This window comes from Lissotriton vulgaris, chromosome 4_1, assembly GCF_964263255.1.
Source record: "Lissotriton vulgaris chromosome 4_1, aLisVul1.2, whole genome shotgun sequence".
Classification (NCBI taxonomy): domain Eukaryota; kingdom Metazoa; phylum Chordata; class Amphibia; order Caudata; family Salamandridae; genus Lissotriton; species Lissotriton vulgaris.
In genome coordinates this window covers 1,459,919,954-1,459,943,963 of record NC_141691.1, presented here as the reverse complement: position 1 = coordinate 1,459,943,963, position 24,010 = coordinate 1,459,919,954, and positions in this window count along the sequence as shown.

The window sequence follows — 24,010 nt, the reverse complement described above, 5'->3', positions numbered from 1 at the left end:
GGGACGGGAAGCCTCAGCAGAAAATGTTTTCAAAAAAAGAACACCCAATGGAGCAAATAGAACGGCAACTGGCAACACACCCCAAGCAAATGAACCTTCCTTGAAACAAAAGGGTATTCAGCTGGAAAGACTAAGAAAAAAAGAACTCAGCCGGTGGTGGGAGGCGACATCTCTGACAAATTACATTGAGATGGATCGTGTGCCCAGAGGACTGAGGATCTTTATAGTACCAACACTGAACAAACCCAAACCTGAGGTTCTCAAAGCATGGCGTGAGAATACCAATGCATGTTCCAAAGTAATGATGCAGATCTTGATTAAGAATGCCTGGGAAGAACACAACGAACTACTGAAAGAAATACAACTGCTTCTTGACGATCTGGCAAAGGATACTGACCAAACGGAGGTGACCAAGATTCTAGCTCTGGTGGATGACAAAATAAAGACATTCGAAAAAGATATTATGGCCAGAAAACAACGCAAATTTGAGCGTGACGAGCGCGACTATATGTCTGGAAGGATCCTAACTTTTGCAAAAAAATTCGACAAACCCCGTTCCTCACTCCTGAAAGACAAGGCATTAGGAATGGCAGACAAAGACCGACGTCAATCAGAAACAAGTGTGAGTTCTGAAGCAAGCTCTCTGGATGGAGGTGTACAATCGGAAATAACGTTTTTTTCCGACGAAATGCGCCTCATACTGGAGGACAACGAACAGTCCATCAGAGGGAGAACAAGATATCAAGGCCGATGAGGAAGGGGAAGAGCAAAAGGAGACAAGAGCGGAGATGGAAAAACAAGCAATTCTGGAGTGGGAAACAAAAACCAGATGCCGAAAGCCAAATAATGGATGTACAAAGTAAAGAACTTACGGTAATAAACCTTTCTAATAGACAATTAACCACACATGAAGAAAAAGTCTTGCAATTGGGTTTAACATTTTGTCCTGACTCCCGATTTAATTACACGCAGACACGCATTGACATGTATATGTTTACTAGAAAACTGAAGTTGTACAAAATCCACTCTAGTAAGAAATCCACTAGTCAGACCCCAGATATAGGGAGCACTTCATTGACAGCTGGTACTGAACTTCAGGCTGTCCTGGATAACTTATATGAGGAGGGAGCAATAGATCCAACGCAAACATCACTCCAAACATTAGACACAACACCCGCAGAGAGTGACGTTCAGTCCCACACTGTTGTGACCCCCTTCAAACCTAAATCCAGATTTAGACCACAGCTCCCCAGAGATAACATCGACCTCTTCCATGACCTAGTCGCTAATGACATGCTCAGACTCCTACACAAATCCCCTGAGAAACAAAATTTATCACCAGAAATGAGGGAGGCATTAAGATCCTTAAGAAATGACGACTCTGTAATTATTAAGCCATCCGACAAGGGGGGAAATGTCGTCCTATGGGACAGGAAACTATACATTACTGAGGCAATGACACAACTGTCAGATAACACATGCTATGTTAAAGTAGACCATACCTACCTAACCAAACTACAGAGCAGAGTCCACCAACACATACATGAATGGAATAATAACGATTTGTTGAACTGGGATGAGACTAAGTTCCTCATCAATAAAAATCCAACGACACCCACATTTTATTTACTGCCCAAGGTACATAAGAGCCCCACAACACCCCCAGGAAGGCCCATTGTGTCCTCTATCAATAGCCTAATGGAAAATGTATCCCACTATGTGGATTATTTTTTGAAAGATTATGTGAAGGGTTTAACTTCTCACATACAGGACACTAAGGACTTTCTCCAAAAAGTGGAAAACATTAACTGGGAGCATCACTTTTGGCTAGTATCTTTAGACGTGGAGAGTCTCTATACGTCAATAAGACACAGAGACGGCCTAAAAGCGTGTGAATACTTCTTACAAACTAGGAGTAAACAATTGAAAGCTCATTCTACCATGCTTTTACAGATGATTGAACTATGTCTTGAAGAAAATGTATTTTTATTTGATGGATCCCTGTACAAACAGATACAGGGCACGTCGATGGGCACCTGTTTTGCCCCCAGCTATGCCAACCTATTGGTAGGCTGGTGGGAGGAACAGGTGCTCAGAGACGATGCCCTTGAGAAATGGACTAAAAATGTGAACATTTGGGTAAGGTTCATCGATGATATTTTTTTTGTCTGGGAGGGAGGCGAGAATGAACTAACCACATTTGTGAATGTTTTGAATTCAAATTGTTTAAATTTGAAATTGACAATGAAACACAGTCAAAAAACCTTAGACTTCCTTGACATTAGAATGAATATCATTGAGAATAAGATTGAAACTGAAATCTTTAGAAAAGAAACAGCTGGAAACTCATTGCTACATTCCACCAGCTGTCACCCCCCGAGCTTCAGGTGGGCAATACCATTTGGTGAATTTTTACGCGCCAAGAGAAATTGCAGCTCTCCCAAATCATTTGAGAAACACAAGAAAGCCATGCATGGGAGATTTGTAACAAGAGGTTACCATCAGAATATGCTCCAGAAAGGTGAGGCAAGAGTCTCCCTAATAGACCGGAAAGACACCCTGTTTCAAGCACCAAAGTGCAAACGGGACCCCTCGACTGAACCCATAAGGCTAATCACCACATATAACATCCAATCGCCAGAGTTCAGAAAAATAATAAGAAAAAGATGGGATATCCTTTTACAGGATAAAACATTGAAAGACAAACTAGACAAACACCCATCAATAACTTACAGGAAAGATAAATCCATTAAGGATTTAATTGTACAAAGCCACATGGAGAAGAAAAAGACATGGCTAGAACCAAAGGGTGGATTCTCTAAATGCGGAAAGTGCAAACATTGCAGGTACAGTACTAATGTGAAGGAGGTGGTACTCAGTAGGGTTAACAAAAAGTGGAAGATAAACAAGAAAATCACTTGCAATACAGAATTTGTAATTTACGTTGTGACATGTCCCTGTGGAAAATGGTACATAGGGTCTACCACCTTTCCAGCTAAAAAGAGAATTCTGGAGCATTGGCGTGCCATCACTAATAAAGATTTTACATATAGCACAGCCAAACATTTCCATAACCATCATGATGGAGATTGGACAAAGGCTAAATTTTTCGTCCTTGACTCTATTCCTAAACATGTAAGAGGTGGTGATAGAGTGACAGCACTACACAGAGCAGAATCGAGATTCATCCTCCAGGCAGGCAGTATTGTTCCCATGGGGATGAACATTGATGAAGAAATGTACGTTCATCTGTAAATTGCTTTCTGACCTGAGACCTTTTTTGTCTACCTTGAGGGACACTGAATATTTGACCATATGGTTTTTAAACACACATTTATAATTTTGTTTATATATATATAATTGTGTGTACTTGCAAAACATTTTGATTAATGGTAGGAGAACAGAACCCAATGAATTATGATATGATGAACAGACTGTATAATGATTAAGTGATGATGATACAATGACTATAATCCCTTTGTCTTTATCTTATCTTTAGAATACGGGCTATGGACGCAGCACTATGAATAATCTACCTCACGGATATAAGATATTGATATGAGCACGACTACGTTCACCAATTTGTACTAACTACATGATATGAGCACAGATTTGCATGAAAATTATGAATAGACACGGTATACCAGTGTTATTTATTTAATTTACAATCAATGGGTCAACACTATTGAAATAGGAATGTATGTATGTATGTATGTATGTATGTATAGGCATTTATATAGCGCACTACTTACCCGGAGGGTCCCAAGGCGCTTCGACCGCTGCAAAACCCTTCCTGGCTTCCCTGAGAGATGGTCCCTTAATGGGTATCTCCAGGGTGAGACCAGGCATCCCCGGCGGTCTGGTGGGGCCGTTAGTGAAGATGAGGCAAGCTAATGCCCAGAGTTGCCGAGTGTGATCGCTGATCAGAGTGGGCACCGAGGCGAGAGAATTATCGAGTCCGCTGACCCTGGTGATATCGCCAGTATGACATAGACCTTATTATTTCATTGAACAGCACCTCTGGCTCTGAATGGATCATGACCGTTATGGGTACTACACCCGTTATGTTGAAATCTAGTCACTTTATGCTCGATCACACTGAAACCTAGATCCGCTATAGCCCTATAAACTTCACTTAAGTCCTATTCTACATAAATCACAGTCTGTCTTTGAATCTTGAAGATTAATTGGTAACTCCTTCTCCTCTGCCCTCTCAACAAACCTTAAGCTACAAATCTAATCGGGTACTACACCCTCAATTTTGCACTATATGTATAAAACTACATACAATGTTTTGCATTAAATCACACATATATTGTAATTGTGCTTTATTCATTTTTCCTACATGTATTTACATGATCAAGTTTAACCTTTTAAAAGCACAATTGGAAGCTCTATGTGAAGTAAACAATGAGTCTTTCTTTCACTTTTATTGCCTTATGTTTTGTTTTGTTATAAAAAGAGCAACTATGCCCGTGGTGGTCATGTGACCAAGAGCCTGTGTGCTCGAAACGTGTCTTCTTTGTGCCCAAATAAAGAATACCTTGGAACTTACCCGGCTGGTGCGGCTTGTCATTCCTTCACGGTGCTGTGCAGGAAGTTCGAGAGAATATATATATATATATATATATATATATATATATATATATATATATATATATATATCTGAAAAGAGCTCTAGACACCACCTCCAGATACGTTTAGCCAGCAAAGAAGGAGCACACACCACACAGGTTGGCAAGATGTCTTACGATTTATTTTCCTATCGCCAAGTTTCACAGGATGACGCGTTTCGGGCTGTAAAAGCCCCTGATCACATAACGGCTCCAGCAAACACATCACTTTTTTAAATGCTTGACTGTGCACACCCCTTACACCATGTGACACAGTCACGTGATAAATAACAGTGAGGAAATACTATGCACAAATCAGATCTTTCTTAATGGAACTTGACGTACATGGAAAATCATCAATTATTGAGTTATTTCATTTTTCCAAATGCCGTTAGTGACATAAAGCATATTCGTGTTTAAATACATGAATATAAAAACATTGCAGATTTTGCTTATAATAACTGTATAAATACAATTCATTGAAGATTATGAGATTTACGTTTTTGTTATTCAAACATTGCCTGTAACAAATAACGTGAAATTTGTATACCATGTAAAATACAAATTTACATTTCAAATCTCTGTCTTCAATCCTAAAAGTTAATTACATGTCATCAAGGCTATGACATCCGTATCTGATAAAAGTGCAAATCTTAAGAAAGTGAATAGTGCTTAACTGTGCAAAAAATTGCTGTGCAAAATTTGTGTTGTGCAAAGAAGCTTAGTGTGGAAATAGCTATTGTAATGTGCAAAAAAACGCATGATAAATAACCTCTAATCATCATATATTCAACAACAATGAATCCTTATAAATAGGATAAAACATTGTTTTAAAATATATACATTGTGTTATAAAATGTTATCATTTGGTGAATCAATACAAAACAGAGTTAAAAAATTCATTATACCCAAAATTGCTCTGATTTGATTATTTACAATACTTATATTTTTACAGACCTGATTGAAAAATAATGTCAAAAACCCACAATTTATCTTAAATACTCATATGTATAAACCGTTATTACCTTCTATTGTCACACTTGTGAATTTAGGGAACCTATGTTTCATGCGGATATATACAAATGTTGACCCAATGCCAGCAAATCAAAAATTGTACTGCTTAATCCATTATCAAAAGTTAAAACCAAGTATTAAATCAGCTTTGTATCAAAAATATATGTCCAAGATTTATTTATTTAAAGAAAGTTGTGCATTTCCTCCGTGAATATATATAATATATATATATATATATATATATATATATATATATATATATATATATATATATATATATATATATATATATACGATTACAGCTCCAACGTGCAGTCATGCACACAAAGAGATACGGACAACTTCGCAACTTCGTAAGCTTAGTGCCCAGTGAAGCGCTTTATTTTTTCATTTCAGTGCAAAGTCGATCAGACACATTTCGGCCAACACAATGGCCTTGGTCACATGATCGTGTTACGTGATAATTAATCATTTATTGGTTACCAGTCAATCACATGACACCATGACTTTCACCCAATAGAAATAGACAGCATACTGTGACTATACTGGTTAGAACTACAAAGATCACGTTTGATTGTGGAGTTTAGTAATGGCTTGACTAGCAATGCTTATTCTGTTGATACAACTGTACATGACATTTATCTGCGAGTTAATAAATAACAGAAATCTACCCATTAAAAGCATATATGATATATAAAATGCACAAATGAAATTATTTTATATGTTTAAATTGTAGATATAAGCAGTACTAAACTAAATATTTAAGATGCCATTAAAAAGGAATATTGAAAGCAATCACATTATCACCACATAAAATTTCATACAAAAAGTCACTATGATAAACTCCGCAAATACTGCATTATAAATATTATCAGTAGACAATCAATATTGGCCTTATTATATGCAAATGTTACACTAGTTCATATTGAAAGCCATTCCAAAGTGCGATGCCAATGTGCAAAACTAAGGTGCAAAGATGTGCAAATATTATAGATGTCAAAAAGTGCAAAGAAGAAAAAACATAAAAAATGGCATTTGGAAGAAAGGAAGAAATAATTAGTATATATGAAATATGCATTATTGAACTCATTATACAGGTTGTAAGAGAGCCCCCTTACAATAAAGTGCTTGTATACTGAAACCACAAACTGGTTAAAATCGTCATTGGTTACATGCCGAAACATTATATTATCATTAATAGAAAAGCCGATAGGATGTATGTGCAGGGCCACTTTTCTATTGGTAGGTAGCATGAAAACAACAGATAATTGTGTAGATCTTCACCAAGGTTAAGACCCTGAGGGTGTTTAGTATTGAGTTTGACAATATATCTTGATTCCAATTGTCTTAACTTTTTCTCTCGATTTCCCCCTCTTTTGTTAGCCGGTACAATGTCAATCACAAAATACTGAAAACTATTGAGATTGTTATTGTGTTCCAGTCTAAAGAGTCAAGCCACTGGGTACGCTGGGTCCGAATTCACTATTGCGCTTAGATGTTGTAATATGCGTACATGTACCTGTAGTTTCATTCTGCCTATGTAACGCAACCCACTGCATTGTAAAATGGATACAGCATGATCGGATCTGCATGTATAGTGTCCTTTAAGTTTTATCTATGTGTCAGAAAAATCGGTGGAGTATGTAGTGGTATTTAGACCGAATTTACACGCACGGCAAGTACTGCATTTATAGAAGCCTTTTTTCGGTGATAGCCAGCTCATTTTGTTATCACATTCTGGGCTTGTCCTCACCAGGTCATTGTGCATGGAATATGCTTTCCTAAAGGTTAGGTTAGGTCTGTCAAGCAGTATTTGCTTCAGTGTAGTGTCTGGAAGGACAATGGGCCATTGTCCATTAATAATACATTTAATGGCATTAGCCTGCTTGCTATAAGTGGTTATTAGCCTACACTGTATGGTTTCTGAGCTGTTGGCTGAAACGTTCTCAGATACAGTGTTATCCAAGGCCACAACTGTTGTGGCTTTTCTACTGTTGCCATTTAACACTGACTGCCTGTCTTTCGTGTTGGCCTTCCTATTGGCTATATCCAAATTTTTAGGATTGTAACCCCTTTCAATAAAACTTTGCCTTGTTCCATTTTGGTGATAAACTAAATCTTCACTCGAACTGCAGGCCCTGCGGATGCGTAGGAACTCACCTTACGGTAAGCTGGTAATAGTGTGTTGGGGATGGAAACTGGTTGCGTGTAACAGAGTGTTCCCAGGGGTGGGTTTCCTATATAGACATGTTTCGATATTAACTTGGCTAATGTATACCGTGATATCCCAAAAGTTGGTTGTGGCTTTGTCTATGTGTGCTGTAAAGTTTAAATTCATTATACTCTCTACAAATGATTCAGCCAGGTCCTGTGTTCCTCGCCAAATTATAAAAACATAGTCTATATAACTACATGGTTGATCGAAGCATCACTGTGTTCTACCTGTAGGACATGCTCCTCCCACCAGCCTACGTGGAGACATGTGTAGCTAGGGGAGACGCATGCCCCGATAGCTACACCTTGCATTTGTTGGAAGATACTGCCATCAAAAGTAAATACATTATTAGGCAGGCACCTTCTGATCATCTTAAGCAGCATACCGTTGTGATTGTACATCGAAATTGGTCTTTTTTTCACATAGTAATCAACTGCATTCAAACCATCTTCCTTCCTAATGCTGGTGTATAAAGCAGTGATGTCTAAGGTAAGAAACAAGTATTCATTGGACCATGTTTGTGTACTTAATTTGAAAAGGAAATTATTGGTGTTGCCTATATATGTAGAGAAGTTAATTACATGTTCCTACAAATAATAATTAACATATCTGAAAGTATATTCAAAAATTCTGTTCTTAGCGGAAATGATGGGCCTCCCTGGCATGGGCCTCACCCCTTTATGGACCTTAGGAATGAAGTAAGCATGATAGGGTACTCGTTGTTTAAAAAGTTAAATTCATCCTTCAATATCATGCCTTCTCTTTTCCAGGAACTCAATTCATTCTTATAGCTCTTGCTGATTTTTTTCACCTCCGAGGTACTGATTTTTTTTACTTTGTTCGTTGTTAAGGTGCCGATATGCCTCTGCTTTATACTCATCTTTGCTCTACAAAACAATATTCCCGCCTTTGTCCCAACTATTATAATGACCACCTTAGAGTTGTTTTTGAGTTTGGCCATGAGTTGGAAATATTGTGTGGTTCGATGATTGGGGGTTTTCGTGTACTTTTTAGCAGTTCGGTAGAGATTTTTCAATTCCTCAGTCACTCTATAGTGAAAGATATCTACTGTGTCGCGGGGCATAATGGGCACAAATGTTGATGGAGCCTTAAAGGGGCTCTGCCAAGGCGATGAAAAGTTGACTCCTTCAATGTCAGCTACAGTCTGCGTGCTACTACTGGATGGATTATTCTCATTTGGCTCTTCGCGTAATGTGTGTACGGTTCTCATTAAAGGAATTTTGCCAGCTGTAAGCTCAATATTGGGTACCGGGAATCGTTATTCTTTTGTAGAGTGATTTATGGTTGTAAAAAACTTTGTCAATTTGAGCTTTCAAATGAATTAACATCAATGTGGGTTTCGCAGTAATTGAAATTACTTTTATGGGCAGTAACTTAAACCCAAGGCAAGTAGTTGTTTTTCCGCCTGGTTTAAATCAATGTTGGTCATGTTGATTATTGTTTTGTCAACTGAAGCTAACGTTGTTGCCAATGTTTCTTCTGGTGCCCACTTCCTTTGGAGCCTGAGGCATTTGCGCCTATAGCACCTTCGGATGTTTCTTTTTTGCTGTTTTAAGACATATTTGTGTTCTGCGGCCGTAAGGTCTGTTTGCGCTGTTCCCTGATAAAATCCATCTCCTCAGCTAAGGTTAGATGTTCCATTTCTGGTTTTGAATTAGGTGCATATTCCCCTCTGCATTCTGATTCAGTATCGCTGGGTACTGTGCTCACATCAGATGAAGAAGCGTATGTATCATTGTTAGCATTGGGAGTCACTTGTTGTCTTAGAGCTCCATTAATTGTTTTTTGTTTTTCGAGTGAGTCATATTTGCGAGCGAAAGTGAACACTTGTCCATAGACATTTTTTATTGCGTGCAAATTTGTACGCTTTCCTGTTTTTGATTACATCTTCTTGTTTTTTTGTCTTTCTTTTATTTCTTTAATGCCTTTTTCAATGGAATCCTTGTTATTGGGATTAGTCAATTTATCCAGATCGCTGAAAATACGTGCAATCTCCTTTATGTTGATGTCACGGTCTTTTTTGGCATATTTAATAGGTAATAACAAAACAACAAGAGAGAGAGGGCAAAATGGTAGGAGCCACTATTAGTCCCCTTAGAGTCCAGCGGTCTTCAATCTGTGGGGCGCGACCCCCAGGGGGGTGGTGGAGTCCTGGGAAGGGGGTCGCAGATTCTGCAGAGTGCAGTTCCTGGCATTGGGCTGAGGGTGCTCACGGCGGAGGCCTAATTCACACCGAGGTGTGAAAAACATCAACGCCCCACTAAGAAGTAAAAGGTCTTTTAAAAACCTGTCAAGTACTTGGGTGTGACTGTGGGTGTGTCCCTGAAGCTGTTACAGCCGGGCTCACATACACGAGCTGGGGGGAGCTGGGGGGCGGGGGGGGGGGCTGGGGGAGTGGCTGTAGTTTAGCCCTTTGAGTTCAATGGATGTTGCGCACCTGGAGCTGTGGGTCCTGTGACACGTCCCCCGCCCCCAGCAGGGTGGGAAAGAAGAATGAAGAGGACTCAGAGAGATACTGATTCCTCCCCCCCTACCCCCTCCCCATGAGGGAGGCACAGAAAAGGTGGGTGCCCTGGCGCTTTCAGAAGCGGTCGCTCCCTGCCTCCCTGCTACATTGGTATCGTTGACTGCTTGGTGTTAACCGTGTGCAATAGCTGCTGCCTGCCTTATCGTCCAAACCGCCAGAAGCATTTCCGAGTGTTTGTGTATTTTGACTAGGCAATTTCGAGTGTATTGTGACCTAATTAACTGCGCTGTCTAGAATATCGCACTGTTCGCATTGCTAGCGGCTGACTGTATTAGCGCTATATCGAGATTGCAGCATTTCCGTCTGTTTATTTGTGTGCCCCATCCTGCAGCCTGTCTCCCTTTTACCGGCCATTTTGTTGTTGTTTGTGCCTCGGAGCCCGTCCCCTCCACCACGATCCCGCCCCCCAGCTGATCCTACCTCCCACTATCTACTTAGCCTAGCCCTCACCCTCTGGAACTCTGTGACCGCCCTGGCGCTTTCAGAAGCGGTCGCTCCCTGCCTCCCTGCTACATTGGTATCGTTGACTGCTTGGTGTTAACCGTGTGCAATAGCTGCTGCCTGCCTTATCGCCCAAACCGCCAGAAGCATTTCCGAGTGTTTGTGTATTTTGACTAGGCAATTTTGAGTGTATTGTGACCTAATTAACTGCGCTGTCTAGAATATCGCACTGTTCGCATTGCTAGCGGCTGACTGTATTAGCGCTATATCGAGATTGCAGCATTTCCGTGTATTTATTCGTGTGCCCCATCCTGCAGCCTGTCTCCCTTTTACCGGCCATTTTGTTGTTGTTTGTGCCTCGGAGCCCGTCCCCTCCACCACGATCCCGCCCCCCAGCTGATCCTACCTCCCACTATCTACTTAGCCTAGCCCTCACCCTCTGGAACTCTGTAACCGCCCTGGCGCTTTCAGAAGCGGTCGCTCCCTGCCTCCCTGCTACATTGGTATCGTTGACTGCTTGGTGTTAACCGTGTGCAATAGCTGCTGCCTGCCTTATCGCCCAAACCGCCAGAAGCATTTCCGAGTGTTTGTGTATTTTGACTAGGCAATTTCGAGTGTATTGTGACCTAATTAACTGCGCTGTCTAGAATATCGCACTGTTCGCATTGCTAGCGGCTGACTGTATTAGCGCTATATCGAGATTGCAGCATTTCCGTGTGTTTATTTGTGTGCCCCATCCTGCAGCCTGTCTCCCTTTTACCGGCCATTTTGTTGTTGTTTGTGCCTCGGAGCCCGTCCCCTCCACCACGATCCCGCCCCCCAGCTGATCCTACCTCCCACTATCTACTTAGCCTAGCCCTCACCCTCTGGAACTCTGTATCGCACTGTTCGCATTGCTAGCGGCTGACTGTATTAGCGCTATATCGAGATTGCAGCATTTCCGTGTGTTTATTTGTGTGCCCCATCCTGCTGCCTGTCTCCCTTTTACCGGCCATTTTGTTGTTGTTTGTGCCTTGGAGCCCGTCCCCTCCACCACGATCCCGCCCCCCAGCTGATCCTACCTCGCCCCTCCCCCCTCCACCATCTGCATATGACTGATGTCTTTCCGCGCAGGTAAGCCCGTCTGCGCCCATCCGCGCCTGGACCGCGCCCAGCGCCAGACCCCCTGGTCCCGCCGCTCCCAACCCTCTAGAGTCACTTATGATGCCGCAACTCTCCTCGCCCTCAACCCCGGACGTACACCACAATGCTGCGTAGCCACCCCAGGACATACCCACGGCCCATTCACCTGCCTCTCCTGCAAGTTCAACTGCTTCAGGACCCTCACCAAACCCACTTCCTCCACACACAGCTCCGAATCTAACCACCTGAAGTGCATCCTGCTTAACACCCGCTCGGTCCACAGACATGCAACAGAACTCTAGGACCTAATCGACACTGCGTCACCTGACATCGCCTTCCTTACTGAAACATGGATGAACACATCCTCTGCCCCCGACATCGCCATAGCCATACCGGACGCTTACAAGATTATTCGAAAAGACCGCACCAATCAAACAGGAGGAGGCATCGCCATCGTCCACAGAAACACCATCAAAATCACAACCAGCTCCGACGACAATCTTGCAACCGCCGAACATCTCCACTTTCAGATCCACACCGACCCCAGGACCACCCTTAGAGGCACCCTCATTTACAGGCCTTCAGGCACCCGCACTCAATTCAATGATGACATCACTGACTTCGTCAGCCCGCACGCCCTCGCCTCCGAAAACTACATTCTTCTAGGAGACCTCAACTACCACCTTGAAAACACACTCGACTGCAACACCACCACCCTTCTTGACAACCTGGCCAATCTCGGACTCAAACAACTTGTTGACACCCCCACTCACACAGCCGGACACACGCTCGACCCTATCTTCACCTCCAGCAAGCACATCTCCTTCGATCGCACTACAGCTCTCCACTGGACAGATCACAGCTGTGTTCACTTCAGCTACAAAACCACCCTGACCCACAACCGCCCACAACCTATTCCTCTGAGAAACTGGAACAAAATCACCACCGACCAACTCCTCACATCCCTCAACCAAAACCCTACCACCCTCTCAATGGACCCAGACCAAGCGGCCACCAACCTTAGGCAATGGATCACCCACAGTGCGGCGAATTAGCACCCCTGAAAAAGCACCAGTTGAAATCAGCCAGCAAAAAGGCTCCCTGGTTCAATGATGAACTTAAAAAATCCAAGAAACTATGCCGCACCATGGAAAAGAATTGGAGAAAAACCCCAAACTCAGACAACATGGCCTCCCTCAAGACAGCCACCCGCAAACACCACCAACTGATTCGATCCGCCAAGAAATCAGCATTCAAGGATCGTCTCGACAACAACACTCATAACAGCAAGGAACTCTTCAATATCGTCAAAGAATTCACCAACCCCACCGCAGCATCCAACGACATCACTCCCTCCCAAGACCTCTGCGATGCGCTATCCTCCTTCTTCTACAACAAAATTGCCGACATCCACAACAGCTTCAAGAATTCTCCCAGCGATCAACCCGCCCCACCCCCTTCAGATCCTACTCCTCCAACTAACAACCTCACTGCCTGGAACCCAATCACCACTGAAGACACCATTCGCCTCATGAACTCAATCCACTCTGGCTCGCCTTCTGACCCCTGTCCCCACCACATCTTCAACAAAGCTGACTCCATCATCGCACCCCAACTCCGCGATATCATCAACTGCTCTTTCAACTCTGCCACCTTCCCAGAAAGCTGGAAACACGCCAAACTCAGCGCCCTTCTGAAAAAACGCACAGCAGACCCCTCAGAACTGAAAAACTACCGACCCATATCCCTCCTCCCTTTCCCGGCCAAAGTCATCGAGAAAGCCGTCAACAGCCAGCTCGCCGCCTTCCTTGAATCCAACAACTCCCTTGATCCATCTCAATCCGGGTTTCGAGCCAAACACAGCACCGAAACCGCCCTCATTGCAGCGACCGACGACATCCAAACACTCCTGGACAACGGAGAAACAGTGGCCCTCATCCTACTCGACCTTTCCGCCGCTTTCGACACAGTTTGCCACAGCACCCTTATACATCGCCTCAGCAACATCGGCATACAAGGAAAAGCCTTGGACTGGATCATCTCATTCCTCGCTGGGAGAACTCAAAGAGTCCGACTTCCCCCATTCTACTCAGAGTCTACCGAAGTCATCTGCGGCGTACCTCAAGGATCCTCACTCAGCCCCACCCTCTTCAACGTCTACATGAGTCCTCTCGCCTCCATCGCGCGCCAACACAAACTCAACATCATCTCTTACGCAGACGACACCCAGCTAATCCTTTCCCTCACCAAAGACCCCAACACCGCCAAAACCAATCTTCATGTAGGCATGAAGGAAGTAGCCAAATGGATGAAACAGAGCTGCCTAAAACTCAACTCAGACAAAACGGAGGTGCTCCTCCTAGGATCTTCCCCATCAGCCTGGGACGACTCTTGGTGGCCTTCCGCTCTGGGCACAGCACCCACACCCACAGACCATGCACGCAACCTCGGCTTCATCCTAGACTCCTCTCTCTCGATGTCCAGACAAGTCAACGCCGTCTCGTCCTCCTGCTTCAACGTCCTTCGCATTCTCAAAAAGATCTTCCGCTGGATCCCCTTCGAGACAAGAAAGACTGTCACACATGCACTAGTCACGAGTCGACTGGATTACGGTAACACACTTTACGCCGGAATCACAACAAAATTACAGAAAAAACTCCAGCGCATCCAAAACGCCTCAGCGAGACTCATATTAGACATCCCGCGTCAAGATCACATCACCGGACATCTAAAAGACCTCCACTGGCTTCCCGTCAACAAAAGAATTACTTTCCGCCTTCTCACCCACGCACACAAGGCCCTCTACAATCTAGGACCCGAATGCCTCAACACCCGACTGTCCTTCTACAAACCCACCCGCCAACTAAGATCGTCCAATCAAGCCCTCGCCACAGTCCTGCGCATCCGGAAATCCACCATGGGTGGCAGATCCTTCTCCTTCCTGGCTGCCAAGACCTGGAACTCACTCCCCACCCACCTCCGCCTTACTCAGAACCACATCTCCTTCAGAAAAGAACTGAAAACCTGGTTATTCGACAAATAATGTACCCCCTCCTCTAGCGCCTTGAGACCCTCCGGGTGAGTAGTGCGCTATACAAATGTCCGAACTTGAACTTGAACTATGAATGATGGGTGGATGGATGGATGAAAGGCTGAAGGATGGATGGATGTGTGAAAAGGTGGGTGGATGAATGATGAGTGGATGGATGGATGAATGAAAGGGTGGATGGGTGTATGGATGGAAGGATGAAAGGGTGGATGGATGAAGGATAGATTGGTGAAGGATAGATGTATGGATGGAAGAATGAAAGGGTGGACGGATGAAGGATGGATGGATGAAAGGGTGGATGGATGAATGATGGATGGATGGATATGTAAAAACATGGGTGGATGAATGATGGGTGAATAGATGAATGAAAGGGTGGATGGATGAATGATGGATGTATGGATGGAAGGATGAAAGGGTGGATGGATGAAGGATGGATGTATGGATGGGAGGATGAAAGGGTGGATGGATGAAGGATGGATGTATGGATGGGAGGATGAAAGGGTGGATGGATGAAGGATAGATGTATGTATGGATGGGAGGATGAAAGGGTGAATGGATGAAGGATGGATGGATGTATGGATGGGAGGATGAAAGGGTGGATGGATGTATGGATGGATAAAAGGCTGCATGGATGAATGATGCATGGATGGATGTGTGTAAAGGTGGGGGGATGAATGATGGGTGGATGGATGAAAGGGTGGGTGGATGGATGTATGGATGGATGAAAGGGTGGATGGATGTGTGGATGGTAGGATGAAAGGGTGGATGGATGAAGGATGGATGTATGGATGGGAGGATGAAAGGGCGGATGGATGAAGGATGGATGTATGGATGGGGGGATGAAAGGGTGGATGGATGTATGAATGGATAAAAGGTTGCATGGATGAATGATGGATGGATGTGTGAAAAGGTGGGTGGATGAATTATGGGTGGATGGAAGGAAGGGTGGATGGGTAAAGGATGGGTGAATGGATGGATGATGGATGGATGTGTGAAAAGGTGGGTGGATGAATGATGAGTGGATAGATGAATGAAAGGGTGGATGGATGTATGATGGATGTATGGATGGAAGGATGAAAGGGTGGATGGATGAAGGATAGATTGGTAAAGGATAGATGTATGGATGGAAGAATGAAAGGGTGGACAGATGAAGGATGGATGGATGAAAGGGTGGATGGATGAATGATGGATAGATGGATGGATGTGTGAAAAGGTGGGGGGATGAATGATGGGTAGATGGATGGATGAAAGGGTGGGTGGATGGATGGATGAAAGGGTGGATAGGTGAAGGATGGATGTATGGATGGGAGGATGAAAGGGTGGGTGGATGAAGGATGAGAACATGAAAGGGTGGATGGGTGTATGAACGGATAAAAGGTTGCATGGATGAATGATGGATGGATGTGTGAAAAGGTGGGTGGATGAATGATGGGTGGATGAATGATGGGTGGATGAAAGGAAAGGTGGATGGGTAAAGGATGGATGTTTGGATGGAAGGATGAAAGGGTGGATGGATGTATGGATGGAAGGATGAAAGGGTGGATGGATGGATGTGTGAAAGTGTGGGTGGATGAATGATGGAGGGATGTGATGAGGTCTAACAGGCGCATTTATGGTTGTCAAAAGTTGATGATGAGGAGTACCAGTTTCTAGAAACTTTTGTCGGAAGGGGGTCCTTACGCCTAAAAAGGTTTTACAAGGGGGTCTCGGCATCAAAAAGTTTGAAGACCTCTGCCTTAGACTGTAAATATCAAACAACAAAAGAGGGTATCCATTAAAAGAAGAGTTTGTGGAAAGAGTCACTCAATGAGCGTTCGTTGTTTAGGATATATGTGGTCAATTAGAACCAGTTAGGGACGGGGGCGGAGCTAGCTGGCGACCAAGATGGCCTCTTGAGCCGAGAGCTACCTTACTTCATTTAACTATCCTCCAAATATCCTGTGCGTCACGACCGCATAAACTGTCCTGTGGCCGCTGTGAGGCTTTGTGGACGCGGCAGTGCAGAACACAGAAAGAACGGGCTTCCTACCTGCTCCCTGTCTGCTGCTCGAGCTGGTGCTGGGAGCGGCTGCGGCGAGGGGCCTGCGGCGGCCCAGGGTTCCTCTCTCCTTTCTCTGACTGAACAGAGAGGCTGGCCCCCCGTCGGTGCTTGCTGTGTGTCCAGCCCAGCCTGGCTGGGGGTTTTGAGGTGGGCGGAGTGACTGGGCGCCGCCGCAGCGAGAGGGCTGACCCCTGCCAGGGACGGGTGGAGTGACATCCATCTGAAGATGGCCCCTGAGGGCCTATTCCTGCACAGAGGAGGGGGCCACGGGCTGCCGGGCCGCCCGCTACCGGAGCGGTTCCTCGGCGTAATCGGCTGTGCTGCGCTGCAGCCACGCAGCTGAAGGAGGCCTGCGGCGGGCCTGGACTGGTGTCGCTGGGCGCTCCTGCTCGGCCTACGCGGGGCAGCCCATCCCTTTTCCTAGAGACGGGCAGCGACGGACCTGGGAGCGCCGCACTGCAGGGGAGACCCGAGGTGCTGTGTGCTGGCCTGGAGACTGTTTATTGGGCAGTGTTCAAGTTATATATGCTGTCGCTGGGACTGCAGCGGGGACGGTGACCCTGAAAGAATCCTGGGGGGGGGCTCTGCCACCATTTGAGAGGCCTGAACCACTACTGCCCAGCACCTGTTTGATTGCGGGATAACCGGACTAAGCTGCTGCGTTGGATTGAGAGGTGCCCTCCCCCCCGCACACAAAGTGAGTCCTGAGATCCCCCCCACCAATGGTGTGTTGGCCCTGGAGGGCCTGAAAGAGGGGGAGTGATACTATTGATGCTACACGCGGGATTTGGAGGTTCCTGCCCAGTGGGGTGTGGCTCTCCCCGTGATTTTAGAGCACGGTTATCAGCCCCTGCTGTGACTACGACTGGCGAGACCCACTGAGAATCGAGGGGAGGTGTAGCCACTACGGAAAGAGCGTCTTCTGGCAACCTACTGTTGAGTGCCATTTGGGGTTGCCATACGACGAGCGGCGCCCGAGGAGCAGCCATTTGTAAAACTGCGGATAGAGAAGCGTGGCAAGGAGACCGATATACGGTGTAGGTGCAGGGAGATCCTGATCAGAACGATCTCTATTGGCAATTTATCCGGTGACAGGTGATCCCGCGCTGGAGAGTCTACCTTCGCTGTCGTCCCATAATCCGGACGGACTCTTGCCCAGAAGGGGCCGACAAGTGGTACCGCAATGGGGCGGGTAGATAGAACACAAACAAAATTATTGTTTGACCGGAAGAAGTCCAAATCCGGTGAGGCTGCCCCGGAGGATGGGGTCGGTGATCAGGATCCTGCTGGAGAAGATCAACATCAGGACATTCGTGGACTATTGATAGCCATGGAGAAGAACCTACAGGGTGGGATTGCCTCCTTGGGAACCAAGATGGATGCGCTCACTTACAGAATGGACCGCATGGCCGTGAGGCTGGATAAACACGCGGAACAACTCGACATGTAAGAGCGGAGGTTGACGGAGGTGGAGGAGGCCCACACAGCTCTAGATACAGAGCACAAACAGTTAGGAAAGGTTCTCCAGATCATACAGGACAAGACAGAAGACCTAGAGACCCGCTCTAGGCGCTGCAATCTCCGCATCACCGGCTTGCCGGAATCTACCCACAGGGGGAATATGGAGCTCTTCACCGAGAAGCTATTGAAAACCTTGCTGGGGGACACCGCGTTCCCCGGAATGTTTGTTGTGGAGAGGACGCATCGCTCCCTGGGTCCAAGACTGAAACCGGGTGCACCCCCCGGCCTATAATAGCAAAATTGTTCAACTACAGGGATCGGGACACTGCCCTCAGACTTGCCAGAGAGAAGCAGCCATTGCAATTCGAGGGGTCGACGATCTCCCTATTCCCGGACTTCACGGCCAAAGTGCAGGAGGCTAGGCGACAGTTTGTACCAATGAAACTACAACTCCGAGACATTTGGCTGACTATGCAATGCTGTACCCTGCGAACCTACGGGTCAATCGACAGGGGCGTTCCTTGATTTTCACTGACCCCAAAGCTTTGCAGAAAGCCCTGAAAGAATGGCGGAAGGAGCGGCGGCCCTCCCCTGAGAGAGCACTCCTGGATGAGGCGGCTGGAGGAGCACTAGACGAGCAGAACTGAATATGACATGAGAACTCTAGCGGATGAGTATATGTTGTTACTTTTGGGAGCTTGGAGGGACATAACTGGCCCTTATCAATGTGAGGGACCCTATGGTTCCTGTGTGGCCTATCCCCTTTGGATTTCTTAACGGTTGTGAAACCATTAGGCTGGCGGGCTGATGGGGAGGGAGATTGGAGTCGAGTGTCATGGAGCACACCCCCGGTACAATTTTTCCATTAATGTTTTTGTACACGTACCCTGGGGTGATGAGTGCTGGGGATTATTGTTTGTCTCGCTAGATCCTCATAGTTGGGAGGGGGGGTGAGCACCGCAGCCAAGTTGGGGTTGGGCAGGCGTGGGTCAGTTCCGGGAGGAGTTTGATTCGTAAACCTATGTTTTTCTTGTGGTTGTTATTTGTGTATGCATGTACTGGAGCGCCAGGCCCTGCACTTAAAACAGCAGGAGGGGGACGTTTGATGGGGAGGTTTACTGTTGTTCCTTTGTTTTTTTTTGGCTCTATGGCACGGTTAAGGCATGGAACGGTCCTGATACATATACCCTTGACACCCCATCATTGCTTATTTCCCTACGACTGACCCTACGGTGACCACACCTGAAGGACCCCTAGACTCCCTGGTCCTATTGACCTGGAATGTGCGCAGTCTTAATGACCACCGCAAAGTCCAGAAAGTACTACACTACACTACCTCCACAGACATAATGTTGACATCGCACTTCTTCAGGAGTCTCATCTCTACCCGGACAGCCCTATTTTGAGCACAACTGGGCAATGTTCACTCAGCAGGATTTACTTCACACGATAGGGGGGTACTGACATGAGTGAATCCGAAATCTTTGATAACACTGATGCCCCTTGAGACGGATAGGGAGGGACGATTTACACTTTCCAAATGCTGGGGGAAGGGACTGGAAATCTTTATACTGAATGTTCATAGCCCTAACTGTGATCACCCAGATTTCTACACCAGTTTGAAGTCGACAGCCCAGTTACACTCACGGGGTCATTCCCTCTGGGGAGGAGATTTCAATTTGACTAGACACCCTGATAAATACAGGTCGGACGGCCCAGATAGGCGCCCCTCTGGCTCTGCTAGAGTACTAGAGACGTCGATGTTGCGGCTTGACCTCTGCGACGTATGGCGACACAGGCACCCACATCAGTGCGGTTACACACACTACTCCCCACCACACAATATTCATACTCGAATTGACTACTGGCTTGCCTCTGGACACTTACTCCAACATGTCCGAGCCTGCACGATACTGCCCGGTACTTATTCGGATCACTCGCCACTCCTACTGATAATTGCCTCTCCCAAGAAGGGCATTCCCCTGTTTATGTGGCATTTCCCACCTTACTCACTGCTTGACAATGTTGTTAAGGAGGAACTAGCCACGTCCATTGAGACATTTTTTTAAGCTAACATGGGGTCGGTAGACTTGTTCCAAACTGTTTGAGAGGCCTTTAAAGCGTATATCAGGGGGATCACCATCTCTAAACACGCAGGGGTGCTGAGATCGATTAGGGGTCGACTAGTGACCTTGGAGGGAAAGCTGAAAGAGCTGGAGACCCTTTATATGACCGACCGGAGTGACTCGCTTACCCGTGACCTAGCGCAGACGCTACATGAATATCACAAGGAAGCTGATGAGGAAATAAAACATCTTGGGAAGTATGCAACTGCTAGAACCTATGGGGGAGCGTCTGGGGACGGTATTAGCGCAGGCCATTAAAGAACGCAGAGATAGAACTACGATACCGGATATGAGTACACTGCCAGATGATCCGCAACTTACTGAGACACAGGTGGCGGAGAGGTTCCGGGAATACTATGCGGCCTTTTATGCCTCCCGGGGGCCCACCCCGGAGGAACGCATTCTTGATTACCTAACCCATATTGAATTACCGTGGCTGTCAAACTTGCACCAGGAATTTTTAATGCGACAGATAGAACGTGAGGAAATAGTTTGGGCACTATCGGAGATGAGATCTGGGAGCGCGCCGGGTAGTGATGGCCTTACAGTCACCTTTTACAAGGCATTCCAGGATCTTCTGATCCTGCATCTGCTTGCGTTATTTGTGGACATTTGCACCTCTGGGGGGATGCTCCCGACTATGCGTGAGGCGATACTGGTCGCTATACTCAAGCCAGGGAAGCCCCCGGAAGAGTGGGCCAGCTACATGCCTTTGTCACTCATGAATGTCGACGCGAAGATCTTAGCGAAGTTGTTAGCCAGCCTCTTCAGCCCATTGGTCACCTCATTGGTTGCTCCGGAACAGGCTGGCTTTGTGCCCAGTCGGAATTTGACCTATAACCTTCGGACTGTTTTTTGGGCCATGCAACACACCCACCCGGAGGTTCCCGCTATAGCGGTCTTTCTTGACATGGAAAAGGCCTTCGACTTGGTCGAGTGGCCTTTCATGAGACAGGTTCTCGGCGGAACAGGAGTCAGGACGGGCTTCCTCTAACTTCTGGCGACATTGTATTCTGCCCCTACCGACCGTGTTCGGATTGGGTCTCTGGTCACTGACCCCATACAAATTTGCAAGGGCACGAGACAGGGATGCCCCCTATCCCCCATACTTTATGCTCTGACGGCAGAGCCGCTGGCTTGTGCCCTGTGTGAATACCACATACATGGATGACACCCTTCTTTATGTTAGGGAACTTGAAGCCAATCTCTCCTTGGTCTTACGTGAGGTGGTACTGTTCAGCTCCCTTTCGGTATTAACGTCAACTGGAGTAAATCCACCATGTGCCCGCTCAAGCCGGCCACGGTGCAAGTAGATCCGGAATACACACTGCAATGGACCACAGACGCGGTGTGCTACCTAAGCGTTCGACTACATACAGATTCAGAGGTGGTACTGAGGGAAAAATACGGAGTTGCCATCTCCAAACTGGAAGATGATGGATCAGCATCCCGCTGTCACTGATGGGGAGGGTGTCCCTTATGAAAATGATAGTATTGCCCTGTTTCCTCTTCCTATTTACTAATATCCACATGATTTTGTCCAAAACTTTTTTCCAACGACTTCACTCGCTGATGATTCGACTGGCCTGGGCGGGCAAACAGCCACGGGTGGCCTGGAAAATACTTACCCTGCTGTACACAATGGGAGGTCTGGGCACCCCAGACTTGGAACTTTATTATAGGGTGGCACAAAGCTCCCATGAATATCACTGGATACATGGACCCCCAGAGGTGCCACATATACGGATAGAAAATATTGTTGCTGACCCTACACCTTTACCAGCTCTATTATTTCTACCTCGAGATAGGCGCAGTGGGATACTAGATTCTCTAAATTTGCTTACGTACGTGTGGTATCACATGCTGGACACACAAGCTGGCAACTTACTCTATGCTCAGCTGGCTCCTCTCACTTGGAGCTACTGGTTCGCCCCATGCAAAGACAGAGGGGTAATAGCAGCACTGAGAACGCTGAAAATATACAATATGGGGGATATTTTCGCAAATGGCACTGCACGTACTTATGAGGATTTAGTAGAGATGGAGGAGACGTACTCGATGATGTCAGGTTTCCAGTTTCAAAGGGTGCGACATGTGCTCAAGGACCTACTGGGAGGTGATATGATGGAACCTCCGGAGGTTATGGCATTGACAGCTATTATTAAAGCAAAGTCGCTCGCTAAAATTGTGTCTAGGCTGTACCGCATAGCCCTTTCTGCGAGGGATACTGAATACTCTAAACTGCGAATGGAATGGCAGCGAGACCTCGGGGTGGAAATGACAGATGACAAGTGGCTGTACTGTTGCTCGAGCACTAAACGAATATAGCTCAATGGATACCACAGTTTAATCCATTTCAAATTTCATAACAGGGTGTACTATACGCCAGAACGACTACATAGATACGGTCTTCAAGAGAGCCCACAATGTGAGTGGTGTGGGGCGATGGTTGCGGATTTTCTTCATGTAGCATGGGACTGCCCGGGGATTGCGGCCTTCTGGGGCAGGGTATACGCGGAGCTTAACCGCATTACTGAGCTCACGTTGACTCCAGACCCGCTTCTGGCTATTTTAGGCTATTCCAAACCACTCCCCAAGGAACTCAGACGACTGGCTGATATGGCCTTTCTCCTAGCCAGGAGATGTGTGGCCCTCTGTTGACTGCGAGGACCAATACCCACACTAGTGCAGTGGACTAAAGAAATGCTATATTGTAACACCCAAACAGAAATATACAGTGACAGGCCCAAGAGTTTTTGGTCCCTCTTTCTGACCCGGGACCCATACACGAGACGACGGATGGGGGAGATGCAATCTCGGCCACTGGAGCTGATCACCCTGCTGATCACACATAAACACCTTACTGTATGTCTCTAACCCCTTGACAGACACACCCACTTGCCAGACAGTACACCTGGGCTACAGAGGGATAAGCACTGAGACAGTTTACCCTTCCAACTGGGGAGCAATTGAAACCTGGGGTGGGAACCGCCACAAGCCTAGCCAATTTGGTATGATGCACTTGTACTGTGTGGGGTTAGACTTTAAATTGCTGATGGATATGTATTGGTTTCAGTCATCCGCCTTTTATTTTGCGCTATGTATGTCTACACTGATTCCTTGAATTGCTGTTATTGTTTTTGAAATGCCAATAAACATATATAAAAAAAAACAGTTGGGGACATCCACTTCACCTGTTTTTATTTAGTGACCTGTTTTCCGCCATTAAAAAAGTATTTGTGATAAAACATCAGCACTTTCTGACTCACTCTTTGCATCCATCACACTCTTTGAAGGCACACAAAAACAACCTGCTCCTCTGTAATCAGGCGTCGTAGCACACCAGAGATGTAGTCAGCATCTCTGGTGGGAACCCTATG